At 35.7% G+C, this 14,619-nt stretch overlaps 2 long non-coding RNA genes across 3 annotated transcripts in view; one reads left to right on the forward strand and one right to left on the reverse strand.

Annotated features, from left to right (window-relative positions):
- LOC149801621 (uncharacterized) overlaps positions 1-10,194 on the forward strand; it is a 29,425-nt gene extending 19,231 nt beyond the window's left edge. For both annotated transcript variants that reach the window (XR_016420696.1, XR_016420697.1), the window contains exons 2-4: positions 5,663-5,807; positions 8,998-9,224; positions 9,876-10,194. This is a non-coding gene — a long non-coding RNA (uncharacterized LOC149801621). The remainder of the gene's footprint in view (positions 1-5,662; positions 5,808-8,997; positions 9,225-9,875) is intronic.
- A 136-nt stretch (positions 10,195-10,330) lies between these two features.
- Positions 10,331-14,619, reverse strand: part of LOC149801622 (uncharacterized) — a 39,679-nt gene continuing 35,390 nt past the window's right edge. Inside the window, exon 3 of the long non-coding RNA XR_016420698.1 lies at positions 10,331-11,480. This is a non-coding gene — a long non-coding RNA (uncharacterized LOC149801622). The remainder of the gene's footprint in view (positions 11,481-14,619) is intronic.

The raw sequence follows: 14,619 nt of genomic DNA on the forward strand, positions 1-14,619 counted from the left end.
TCATTGGATTGTTGTACGTGTTGAATTTTGTCCATGACTTTGGAAGGGGTCAATTCTGCAGGGCTACTAAACTCGATCCAAACAGGGGATTTCAAGCCGTCGTGTTGTATGGAAAGTCTCAAGCGATCGTCTTCTTTGGCTTGACATTGTCGCTTGAGTGTGGTGAGCAAAGAATCCCACATCTTGGTGATGAACCCTTCTGCTTTCTCTAACGGTACGTCGGACTTGAAATTTTTAAACTTCACCGTGTAGGTGTAAGCCGTGGTTCTAAATTTTCTAGAGGAGCGCTTTTCTGTCTCTCGAATGTGATAGTACTTTTCAGGGTTGACTAAGGGTGGTGAACTTTGTTTAGAGGAAGGCTCTCTGGGTTTGAATTCTGGTTCACTCATGTCCTCTTCAAAATCACTGGCATGAATTTGTGCCAAGACTTCAGCTCTGGTACGAGGCGATAGATCACGTTTCTGCCTCTTACTTTCTTCTTTCTTCTCGAATGAATTGAATCGTTTCATCTTGACTGCAAAAAGTCAAATGACTAAAATTTAAACACCATGGACTAATTTATAGTCATGGCAGACCAGCGTATATAAAAGGGTGTGTGTCTTGTCCTTTCACTATTCATTTCACTCTCAAACCGAGCACAACGATGGAAGAGACTACCCAAATCGAACGTTTCATCAGAGCTTTGCGAGGGGTCATTAGAAAATTCTCTTCAGACCAGCCGACAGACTACTCTCCTTCCTTGCGAGATAAAAGTCAAGATACTTGCTATATCTGTCAGAAGAAAGGGCATTGGTCTTCAGAGTGTCCAGACCGTCAAGAAAGAAAAAAAGGGGTTAGAAAAGACAAAAGTCAAGATACCTGTTATTATTGTCAAGAAAAAGGACATTGGTCTCCAGATTGCCCAAAAAAAGAAACAAGAGGAGTGAGAAGAAGAGAGGGATTCTTCAGAGGAAGAAGAGGAAGAAAGAAGACAATTTTATTTACAAGAGGCAAAGAAAAAGAAACAGGAGAAGAAAAGAAGAAGGGAAGAAAGTGAGGAGGAAGAGGAGGACAAGACTGTGACGGTGAAGAAATTCAAAAAACAGAGAGAGTGAACAATGAGACAGAAGAAGTGTATGAACTTTTTAAAGTGATTTGTTGTGAATTGTGAATTGGATTGTAAATATTTATAAAAGAATAAATTAGATATAAAGGTAAGTGTCTTTGGGTTTTGATTTTAAAATAAGAACGTACACTTACGCACTCATGCACATACACGTACTATAGGAGTAAAATGGTTTTTTTTTTTGAGTTATTGGCAATTGAAAGTCTATCTCTTTTCGAGAGACGTGGGTGGCCCTGAAAAGGGCCTTTTTCTTGGTGTAGGAGTGAGTTTAAGCAATCAACTTTAACTGCCTTAAGCCTTTGCCACGGCCAAGGCCTACTTCTGGACTGCGTACTGTTGATGATGATGATGATTTGTTTGAAATCACTAAGGGTGGCACGGTAGGCTTAGTCACAGGGTTGGAGTGTTTAGCTCGGGAAGGTCGTATTCTCTTCGGTCGTAATAAAGAAGTCTGATACATTTGTTTCAGACTTCTTAACTCCGCTAAAATGTCTAACAATACCGTGACCGTTTGATTTTCACCCTCTTGTTTCTTTGCTGCTGCTTCTTCTTCTTGTTGCTGTTTTTTTCTTACCTCTTCTTCTTGCTGTTGTTGCTGTAGGAGAAAAGCTTGTTCCGCTTCCTTTTGCTGTTGTATAAATTTCTCCAATTCTTCTTTCTGTCTCTGTCTAAAATTCTCCACGTGCGGTAACGAAGAAGGTGACGAAGGTTCCGGAACAAATTCTTGCGAGGTAAGAAAATCCACAAAATCCCAATTTACCTCTTCTGAAAGTAAGTCCGGGTTCCCTTGGGTGGTCTCCACTGCTGGTGCACCCCAATTTATCGTTTTCTGAGTTTCCGTCATGTTGAATAACTGTCGCATGAATTGACTGCGCACAGGCACTAGCAAATCTATATAGACCACGTGACGTCACAGACTGCTCTCTTCGGATTGGATGCGAGCTGACTGAATTTTGTAACGCGTGTTTGGATTGGTCAATGAACTCAATCCGTTTCAATCCTTCCTCTACCTATAAATAAGCGCAGTTCACTGCACTGATTCACCTGTTCTCGGCGCCTCTAGATGTGGACCGACGTACAGTCTTCCACGCTTGTGTCTTCAATGATGTTCCGGACGGACATACCCATGTATGTCCGATCCAACTGGGCAGTTATCCATAGGACAGACACGAGTCTATGGATACGTAGGATCTATGTAGAACGTCAAGGATGTCTCAAAAGAGTGTTAATGTATGGTCCTACAGTGAGACGTAGCCTAAGGACAAGAAGAAGACCAATGCGGTGCCCTTTATGTTATATCCGATCGAAATGTCACAATATAAACTGTATTTACTATCAATTAATTTTAAAAAATGTTACACACAAGTATGCCAAACACCTTTATAAATGCTTAGGATAAAAACTAGCATGTAATGAAAATTTTAGTCCCTTTTGTACAAATTTAAAGCGTGTGGTGCATTTAATTTTCAAACCTTTTTCTTTTCATTCAAATTAGCGTGCATTGATTAACTTTATAAAAGTGAATTTAATTATAATTAACTGTTTACATATTTTTTTTTTGAATTGCAGACATCAATGAATAACCATGTGATTAGTGGAAATGACCATTAGCAGTGTGCTAATTATTGTTTCTAAAAAAATCGGATTTTTTATGCAAATTTATAGTGCGCGGTAAATGTAATTTGTTTTTATTCAGATTAGTGTGCATTCATTAACTTAATAAAAGTGACTTTAATTATAATTAACTGTTGACATCTTTTTCGGCGACTTAGAGATGTGTTGGTATTTTATTTAATTGGAGACGTCAATAAATAATGGCGTGATTAGTGGAAATTAATATTAGTGCTAATTATTGTTTTAGATATGCGTGAATTGGCGGCGAATTGTCCCTTGACTTGAGTTGAAGTGTCTTGGGGTCGAAATGCCTTGGGAATTTTCTTGGGGTCGAAATATCTTGCTCCCATGTGGTATTGCTACTTATTTATACATGTCGATAAATATTCACGTTACAGCACCCGAACACTTCCCTTGGCAACTCTTTGATCTCTCTACTTTTCCAGTTACATAGACAATCGCTAAACATTCAAACTTTTTGTTTGTTTGTTTGTTTGTTGTTGTTGAAATTTTAAGTAGGTATTTTATAAAGTCTTGATGTGTTCTTGGAGAATCTCGGGGTGTTTAGTGCGACTCAAACACAACCACGCTACGAGACCGCGCAAAATGTCAACAAAACGGAGAGTACGATCTTCTGATCTCGTTCTTTTCTCCATCTTTCTAAGTTTAATTTTGAAAGGAAACATTGAAATATATGTATAACTACTTTATAGTTATATTTGAAAGTTTTTGTGGTACAAGAATGGAAGTTGAATTTTCTTATTTATTACTTCTACACTTTCTCCTTTTGTTTGACAGTGAAACATCCTCGTGTCAATTTATAAACATATTTAATTAGGTTAAGCGGTGGGAGGAAAAAAATGACAGGATCAAGACGGACAAATACGTGGCAATTATTTACAATATTCGAAAATATATAGTGTTGATACAAAATTTATATCAATAAATATAGCAGAATTATAAAATGTTTCCGTTGTCTATGGTCATTGTTTTTTATTATCTATTTAACTCAGTACAAGGATAGAACATTTTTAAACTTACAATACTGGAAATTATTTACTGTTAATACAACATTTACGGCATATGGTCGTGAAGTGCTACTGTATTCCATTAACACGTGTTATCGCCTGTTACAATCAAAAGTATGTGAGTAGGACAATCTCACTTTTAACTTAACACATTTTTATTATGCCATTTTATGACATTGTGTGCCTGTGTGAAAAATAACCATTTATGTTTATAGTTTATTGTATACAGACATTTTAAAATATTAAACATTGCAGTCAAGACTATGTCAGGCTCTGTATGCCTTTTTTGAGGTGCAGTTTATTTGGAATTTGTCTCCCAATTACTGGTCATTCATAATGGTGTGAGTATTAAATCCAACATTTTTCTTGGTAATTTATGTGGCAGAAACACCATACAACAATAGTACAATTTTACTGTCACTTTGTATGACTTGTCAGGCTGTGTATGCCTTTCTTATAAAACATCGAAAGGTTTGTTGAGTTTGTCAACTTATGTTTCGGCAAACAGTCAAATGTACAGTTTATAAAATAAACATTTCAGATATGTTTTTCCCCCAGACTTTATCAGTACTTTATCATTAATTATAATTATGTCGAAAACTAGTCCTTCTGTTTGGTTATTTTATTCGTCAATATAATTTACAATATACATTTTTCTAATATGACTTCGCACGACTCTGTCAGGCTTTGTGTGGCTTTGTCGAGCTTTGTATGTCAGGCATCGTATACTTAGGACATATTGAAATATTGCATTCTCTTTCGATAATCACTCAAATGAATAATTTTTTAAATTATAAACATTTTACTTACGATTTTCTTATTATTCAAATTTGAACTTTGCCGCCAAATTGTATTGTTTTTTTAATTCGGCATAATTATGTTGAAAAATAATCCTTCGGTTTGGTTAATTTATTCGTCAATATAATTTACATTATAAATACACTTGTCTAAAATGACTTTTATGACTGTCAGGCTTTGTGAGGATTTGTTAGGCTTTTATGACTTTGTCTGGCTTTGTGTGATTAGCATATATTGAAACAAATTGCACTTTCTTTCGATAAGTTCAGTGAACGATTTATAAAGTAATAAATGGTTTACATATGATTTTGTCATACTTTCTTATTACTTTTTCATTGTTCGATTTAGAATTTGTACTCTGTCGTCCAATTTTCGGTCATTTAATTTTGCATAAATATGTTGAAAACTAGTCTTTCAGCTTTGTTAATTTATTCATTAATATAATTAACAATATAAATACACATTTTTTATTTGACTTCGCATGGCTTTGTCAGGCTTAGCAGTATTTAGCAGGACCCCTCCCGCACGTCCCCACCACTCAATTTTATAAACGAAAAGCACGTAGGATATTAAAAAATGCTCAAAACTGAGCAATTTCAATAACCAATTTATAAATTCTAACCCGATTGTCACCATTGGGCCCCTAACACCCATCTTCCTGGCGTTTCAAACAAAGCGGAAAAGAATTTGTGTTCAAAACTCTGCAACCGGAGTATGGAATCCAGGTCCAGAACTCAAGTCCAGATCATAAAAAGTACACACACACACAAACGTACAGTCACTTGAAGTTTGACCACCGTTTTATTCTTGCGCATGTTTATTGGGTATAATACACACTGAGTAAATAGACACTTAGACTTCGCTTTGGTGCCCACTCGATGAAAGTCAGGGCCCTTTTTAAATTTTGGACCCCCAACCACCCAACACTTAACCTGATCCAACCCAGAAAACTTCCATCAAATCACAACCTCTTATGTATTAATTTCTGATTAACACTATATTCCTATTAGTTTGATAAGTAATCATGAATATATTAGTTGTCAAATAATGAAATACTTTTACATATTTAAATTCATTAGAGAGACTTAAATCAGCTCACTTTCAAGCTCAATTCCAGAGCGACCTTTAAGAGGAAGAGGGAGAGGAAGAACAAGGCATGGAGCAAGAACCAGAGAGGGAAGAGAAGGAAGACATTTCGTGCAGCCTGAAAACAGCTGACCAAGCTCTACACAATAGTTCAGACAAGGCAGACAAGAATGAGGGTAATTGTTTATTTATATCTTGCAAAACAAGTATTGATACATAATGCAAAATGTTTGGTACTAAGTAACTTGGCAAAGACTCTAATACATAAGTCAGTAGTGTTTTGCACAGCTTAGAAAATACATACTTGTATTGTAAGATTATTTATTTTACCAAACAATGAATGTTTAAACTGCTTTACTTTTTGTTGCTACGCACCACCCCACCCCAATATCATTTGATAAAGGAAGACCATGCACAGATACCATAGAAAATACAGAGGCCACCTCATTTATATGGCCACCTTATATAACACCAAAATGATAAAAGTAGTATGGGGACAATCTCACAGAGTTCCCCATTGCATGATGACATACATATAATTGATATGAAACTAAATACAAAAGGTTTTAACATGGGTCACTTAAATGTACAAGGTATAGTGGAAAAAAATAGAACAGATTAAGTTAATGTTGTCTTCCAAAGAAAATAATATACATGTTTTAGGACTCACTGAAACCAAATTAAATGCTAACCACAATGATAATCTATTTCACTGTCAAGGCTACAATAAACCATTACACAGGGATAAAGAGATAGCAGAGGGAGGTCTTGTATGCATTAGGGAAGATGTAAATGCAGAAAGGCAACCTGATTTGGAGTCACATGAAATTGAAAGTATTTGGATGGAAGTTTCTCAGAATAATGCAAGATCATTCCTAGTTGGTTCCATTTATAGGCCACCTTCCTCCAAGGCAATTTGGAATGATAACTTTTTGAAACAAATAGAAAATGTTCTTGCACAGGAGAAGGAAACATATATACTCAGCAGTGTAAATAAGGACCTACTCAGTACTCAAATAATGAGTAACTAGATGGAATTTATTGAATCATTAGGCCTAGTTCAGCTGGTAAATGAGCCCACAACAGTAACAGAAATATCAATGATCCTTATTGATCACATTTATACCAACCTACCAGACAATGTGGCTTATGTTAAGGTACCAAATGTTGGTCTTAGTGACCACAATCCTACTTTTTTGACAACAAAGGTTAAATACAAGAGAAATAGGAAAAATACACACAAACCATCACTTACAGATCTTTCCAAAATTGAAATAAAGAACAATTTCAAGATGACCTATATAAAGTTTTATGGAATATTATCCAAAATTTTGATGACATAGATGAAGCTCTGAGGGTGTGGATTGACTTATTTATGGATTTGGATTTTTTTAATGAAGCTTTAACACTTTTTCAGTCATATTGCTGTGATGTCTGCAGTGTAACAGTTTATAGTGATGTCTAGCACTGGGCTATGGGAAATCATGCACAATATAAAGTATGGGGAAATAACATAACAAGTATGATTAAAGGGCTTTAAAAAAAAAACTTTTTATCAATCAATGCTTGAAAACAAAAAGAGCAACACAAACTCCATTTGGAAAGTCTTCAGTGAACTCATTGGGGTAACACACAAAGATCAGACAAATAAAATTCACTCACTTCTGGTAAATGACACAAAAGTCACTGATGACACTGACATTGCAAATGTTTTTAATAATTTTTTCACTAACATTACCACTAAGTTAAAAGAACCAGTGATAGAAAACAACTTTAATGAACTGAAAAAATCCATAAGGAGATATGTTTCTCTATCTCAAAGGGATCAAAAATAGCCAATTTCAATACATGTATTACCAGTACTTGTCAAAATTGATTTAAAAACATGTTCATGACTTGTTCATGTCATGTTTAACAAAACACTTGCCGTTACACCCTAATCAATCAGGCTTTAGACAGAAATATTCACTTGAGACTGACTTGATTTCTCTAGCTGATAAATGGCTTCAAACACTTGATCGAAGTGGAATAATAGGATCCGTATTTGTAGATTTGAGGAAAATTTATGACATGGTGGATCAAGAAAACCTTTTGAAGAAACTAAGTTGAAAGAACCAGTGATAGAAAACAACTTTAATGAACTGAAAAAAAATCCCTTTGTTAAGAAACTGTCTCAGTAAACTTGATACCAAGAAAGCTACAGGACTTGATCAGATTGGTCCACCACTCATTAAAACTTCTGCCTCTGAGCTATTTAAAATAGCATAACATTTTCATAATCAATTTAAATATTGCAGCCTCATCTGTCCCGAAAATATGGAAAACTGCAAAAGTAATGCCTATGCACAAATATGGTTCTGAGAATGATGCTGATAACTACCAGCCAATTTAAATACTACCAGAACTTGGCAAAATTGATTGAAAAACATGTCCATGACTCGTTCATGTCATATTTAATGAAACACTTGTTACACCCTAATCAGTCAGGCGTTAGACAGAAACATTCATGTAAGACTCTGACCACTCCGGATGCAGGAAGTCATGGGTTTGATCCCCGGCCGAGTCATACCAAAGACTTGTAAAAATGGTACAAACAGCTGCCTCACATGGCACATGTTTTAAATATAATGCATTCCTTAAGGTGTATTTCTAAGGCCCCAATATATGTTAAGATAATACTATATATGCACTGTCATGATAAAAATAAGGACTTAATAATCCTAAATTGTTTTATTTGTCCAGAATTTAGACTGACATAAAGGCTTGCAAGAAACAGATTTTTTTTCATATCTGATCTAATATTTTGGGTCAGAATTTTAATTGCCCAGTCTGCTTGGCATTCAGCTTTTCCACCTCTGAACTGGTGATTACTGCAAATGTTTTCTGTAATAAAAATGTTACTTGATTCAATGGCAATTTTGAAACTTTTTTAATTGTTTCAGAAACTTTTATGTATTCCTTGAGCATGTGATTGCCAAAGCTTAAAATTTTTATGTACAAAATATATATCACAAAAGGTATGAATAACTTGACAGGTATGTGGGCTACATTACAGAAAACCTTTTTCTGTGTACAGGATATGTATAGCAACTGCCTATGAATGTGTAACTTGCACTTTGTACTGATAAAATCAAAATACTGCATCCATTTACACACAGAATTAAAACTTCGGTAGTTACTCTTACAATATAACATTTTGAGGTGACTTCCATTTCCAAGGTGGACTTGCAAAGATTGATAATTGATGTAAATACATGATTGTTGTAAATGGTGAAATTTACATAGTATCATGATTTTAGCTTTCAAGATTTTTGTAACACAAACATACAGGGATTCAGTATGCTTAATCTTTTAAACAAATTCTAGGAGATCATAAGTGTGGAGCCAGACTGGCTGAGTGAATTATTCATACAGATGCTGCAGTTCCACCCCAGCCTTGTCTTGAATGTATTGGAGCCAGGTTCAAGGCAGTGTGGCAGTTATCACCCAACCCCCATCACAGAATTACCAGAATGGTGTGTGGAAAATGTAGGAAATGTCCACAGACCTGGAATTGCAGTTGTGAGAGACAGCTCTGCATATCACTTTTGCCGGTAATAAATATATTAAGTTTTGTATAGAATGCATACTGTCTCTTAATGCATTATTCTTAACATGCTTAAGAGTTTATTTAATGTAAGTAAGTTTCAAGACTTTTGGTGAGATGCTTAGATTACTTTTTTGCAACTACTGTGAATGAATTTTAAATTTGTAAGCCATACAAAAACAGACCTGCATACATATGTAAATGATAAGGACTTTTTTATTTACAATTAATAAACATCAAGTAGCTTCTTTTCATTACCTGGTTTCAATGTAGATACCTCACTATGCTAAACAAATCTAAGCTGATGATGAAACAAGGTTAAAATTATTAGGTAAATATTATCTTCATCTGCAATCAGCTGTTCCTTTATGATCCCAATGCAGGAGTCTCTGACTTCATAAAATGCTCTCCAAAAACTGTGAGCTGTCCATCTTAACATAAACTACACTTAAGATCAGTTCTAGTTGCGATGGAACTCTCATTGCTTATGTCAAAATAAGAGCTGTGTGGAGTTTTGATCCATGTGTATTTTACAGTGGAATTTGCTGATCAAAGATGAATAACACTGGAATAAGCGCATGTTCCTAAAGAAAAAAAAATTTTAATTTTTGTTTTGCAATTTAGAAAGAGCATATTACAAATTGGAATAATTTTTCAGGATTTTCAAGTTCTAATCCTAAGGAGGCTGTACTTGCCTTGGCCAGGATGTACAGATGGAATGTTCTTGTCCTCAACAATGAAGTTGACTTGATGAGCGCCAACAGACATGCTGCCTATAGGCAGTTCATATTATGGCATCATGGAAGGCTCGGGTCTGGACAGAGACATGTAATTCTCTCTTGCTCTTTCTGGCAGAGACATGACAAATATAAGGAGGAACAAAACACTGGCTTCATCCCCTCCATGCTTGCATGAATTTAAACACTTTCTTGCATGTACGAATTTGTATTTAAATGAATACAGTTGACTTCATTCTTCGTTGTCTTGTAACTGCACATAACATTGCATCAAACAATAATGCTTTCATTCAGATTCTTTTAACACCAGTCTATTTCTGCCTAAAACAATGTGGGCACGAAGGTCATAAATAATCAATATAAAACGTTTTCAGCAATTCAGATACAGCATTATAAATTATTTTATTTTCAACTATTGATATTTACAGGATATTATATAAAGTGTAACCTGCCTTAGCAGACACCTCCATATATTAGACACTGTTTCATATTTTACATAAATAAAATCAATAGATCTTCTCCTTCACCAAAACTAGAGTTGATTATGGTTCTTGAGGTGCCAGGTTTCTACAAATTCTCCTGGATCATCTTCCTTTAGTTCTCCTCTCCTCCTCATACCCTGCTTGCCCTCAGTTCGACAGATGAGGGCTTTCTATATAAGCTCCCTGATGTGGGATATTTTTTCTTTTCCTTGCAAGGGTAGATGGACCATCTGCCACTGTTTTTTGTTGTAACATCGATGATACCTGTTTTAAAGAAAATTTTATTTTCTTAACTTGTGTGACAAGCATCCCCATGCTAACCCATATTAACTTTTCACCCAATAGTAGAGCGTTATGATCAGTTCCCAGAAAGAATTGTTGAGGGGTTGTTTTTGTTCTATCTACAAAGTACTGTGTGAGACGGGATGCATTTTTGCCCATTCCTTCAGAAGGCAACATGTTTGCATGAACAGGCATTAGCTAGTAATCATCATGATGACAGCATCTTCCTCAAATGTCCTGAGGAAATTCCGTGAAACCCATATATCCTTAATAAAGTCTGTTAGTCCCCTGGGAATGTGCTATACATATCATTAGATCTAATTATTAGACCTGCATTGCTCAGATCAAATTAAATATCCACAAGAATGATGACAATACTAATTACAACATCTGTAATCATGAAAATATTACGATTCCTTACAACAAATATAACAAATATGTGCCGATTGTTAAAATGACTTGTTTCAAATACAAAGTTTTCAGGACTTGTACATGTGAAGAATATTCCACTGGCTTGATGTCCAAGCAGGGATCATTAAGTACAATCAATATATAAAATTATTTATAACTTCCTGTCGTGAAACAAACTTACACTATCTCCCCTTCTTTGTTTCTCATTATGCCTCTGCCACTATGGATACTGAATTTGCCGTGTTCCAAAGCAGCTAGCTTTGGCATTCATAATCCTGTACACGGGAGGGATGTATGAAAATCTCATGGTACATCAGGATCTGATAACAAACTTAAAGCTCAGCAGTGCTTCTGCAATTATCAAAAACATGTATCTTGCAAAATGTGTCATTTGTAATCTGCTAACAGATTAATACAATTATTAAATAATCATTACTGTCGGTAAATTTTGCATACATAAAATCTTTACTGAAGTGTTTATTGATATATTGTCATGGAATTGTTTATACCTGATGTGCATGTATTATACCTGAACAGACCAAAGACTTGAGAAGGAGAGTCACTGTACATGTATCATGTGCACACATCTTAATGAATGCTAACTTATTCAGATCTTCAGATGGTAAATATATACAGTAATTTATTCTTAAGTTGAGAATAAAAACATTTAAAGCAGTCTTAAGATATTTCTTTTAAATACCATGCAGTTGTTACAGACCTGAAATGGTATACCTGAAATTTAAGTAATACTCCACTCTGTTTAGGAAGCTTTGGTCCAAGAGCAACTTAGTCCTACATGTAATACATATCACATGTTGATTTTGTTTAGGTGCTATCAGCGTCAGGTCTTACATGTAGGACTAAGAGCAACTGTGCCAAGGTTTTTAGCACATTTTTTTGGGCATTATTATTGGGATCAAGCCAAGGTTTTGCCTGCTCTTCATTTTCCAACAAAGGATAACTAGACGTTTATTAATGCCTTGGCCATGTGAGAGGATCTAATCATGTGTATTGGTGATGTGATGTTTTACACTCCTCCACATACTCTGAAAGAATGCCACAATCAGTACCTATAGCACCTAAAGCTGGTCTCTTTTGTCATGGTGACCCATATTCATAAGACAGCTTGATTTATATCATCAGGTGAAAGCTGCATTGTAGATTTGGCTAATAGTTAATGTAGCAGGATTGCAGTTTTGCTCAGATCAATGTTTTTTCAATATTCCACATTGCTAGGACATTTCAGATAAATTACTTTTAATAGACTACATGCTTAGAAGATTTGGTGATGTATATATATGGATAAAATATACATTAAACGAAATCAGAAGATAAGGATTATGCACCGTAATTTTGATTTCATACAAAAATATACAGTATCATATTGTTGTGTTATTGTGTTAAAACATAAGATGAGACACCGTGTTCTAACTATCAATAATTTTAATATATACAAGTGACTACTGTGAGGTCTTAATACAGACTGCTATCAAAGAGGCAGACGCCTGTAGATAGTACCAGTGGAGCCATGACTCGTGCACAGAGGGTTCTGATTGGTCAGTTACACATGTATAATGTTACATCTCTCTTCTTACAAAGAAAAGGTTTTAATAAACTTTTGATAAACTGTATAAATGAATCATGAGCCATTATAACTAATATATCAAAATCAAACGTGTCTTTGATATCAATGATTACAATGTTCAACGAATAAATCTCTTTGACAGACTGAGAATGCATTGTATATTTTTTTAAAAATATCATGTTGCATGTTTGATTGCTATTTAATGTACACAGCTGGTCCTTATCTTGAATCACCGTCTGTGTTTATCAACAAAACCATACACTGTGCTACACTAATGACTTCTATAAGCTGAGTCTCTCTTATCGGTGAGTACAGGATTTCACAACTGTTTCTTATCCAGGATATGTACAGGTTTTAGGAACTGATATTACTCTGACTCTATTATCTTTGGTTTTACTAGCCTACCAGAACGTGTGTAGTATCCGCTTTGCCAACAATCTTGTGGGTTTCTTGCGGCAGGCTCAGGCGTACTTTGGCTGAAACATTGAGATTCCACTGATTGTGAAATTGCTTTACTGGCATTTGCGGGAAGTGTTACAGCTGTACACAGTGTGTTTTCAGTCTGAGAGAAGGGTGCATTTATATTACATTGTAGGGGGTGTGTTAGTTTTCATGAGCTTGTCTATTGCAACAATAAATGGTATCATCTTTGGTGCGAACTGAGTATGACCTTTGGTCGAGTTTTCTTATTATAACGACAGGTTCCCAGTTTTGACCTTTGAATTGAACTCTGACTGATTCCCCTTCCTTAAGTGGTTTTAGTGATTTTGCACTTTTATCATAATAATTCTGTTTTCTTCTTGCGAAGTGTAATTTTCCTTTTGACCTCAGCGGTGATGGGTGTTTTTGGAATTAACTTTTCGCGGGTTGTTGGGAGAATTGATCTGAGTTGTCTCCCCATCAACAATTGTGCTGGTGAGAACCCGATATCAAGAGCAGTGGCTCGATATTCTAATATGCCTATAAGCGGTTCTCTGCCATCAGCTTTTGCTTTTGAGAGAATTCTCTTTACAGTTTGAACTGTTTTCTCCTGCTAGGCCGTTCGACTGAGGGTATGTGGGACTCGATGTAACATGTTTAAAGTCCCATTCTTTCGCGAAGCTTGCGAACTCTCGGGAAGAATAGCATGTATGATTGTCGCTGACAATGACTTCCGGTATTCCGAAGCGCGCAAATATGCTTTTCATGTGATTAATAACAGTGCAACTTTTTGAGCTTGCGAGTGCCTTAACTTCAAAGTAGCGACTGAAATAATCTACTACAACAATGTACTCTTTATTATCCCATGTAAATAGGTCTGTGGCGACTTTTTGCCATGGATATTCAGGGACGTCATGGGGGATGAGAGGTTCCTTTTGGTTAGAACTTCTGCGCTCCAAGCAGATAGAGCATTTTGACACTAAATCGGAAATGTCAACTGAGATTCTTGGCCAAAACAAGACATCTCTGGTTCATTTCAGACACTTCTCAATACCTAAATGTCCTGAATGTACAGTTTCTAGCATTTTCTGCCTGAGGACTTGTGGTATGACTATTTTTTGACCTTTCAAGATTAACCCATCTACAACTGAAAGTGTATCTCTATAATTCCAATAGTCAATTACGTCTGATTGACAGCTTGACCTCTTTTCAGGCCATCCTTCAATTATGACCTGTTTCAGTATGACCAGCTGGGGGTCTTGTTCAGTGAGAGATTGAATTTCTTCCTTCTTACAATCAGATACAGGTAATGCTGATAACACCATATGCACATGCATATCTATACCTTCAAATAAGGTGGGGTGTGTATCAGATAAGAACTTACGGGAGAGTGTGTCTGCTATGGGTATGTTCTTCCCTTGGTAATGTTTTACCTCTAGGTCATAACGCTGCAGCTGCAAAAGCATGTGTTGTAGTTGTGGTGGG

Source organism: Sinohyriopsis cumingii, chromosome 4, assembly GCF_028554795.1.
Source record: "Sinohyriopsis cumingii isolate HCF-2022 chromosome 4, ASM2855479v2, whole genome shotgun sequence".
NCBI lineage: Eukaryota > Metazoa > Mollusca > Bivalvia > Unionida > Unionidae > Sinohyriopsis > Sinohyriopsis cumingii.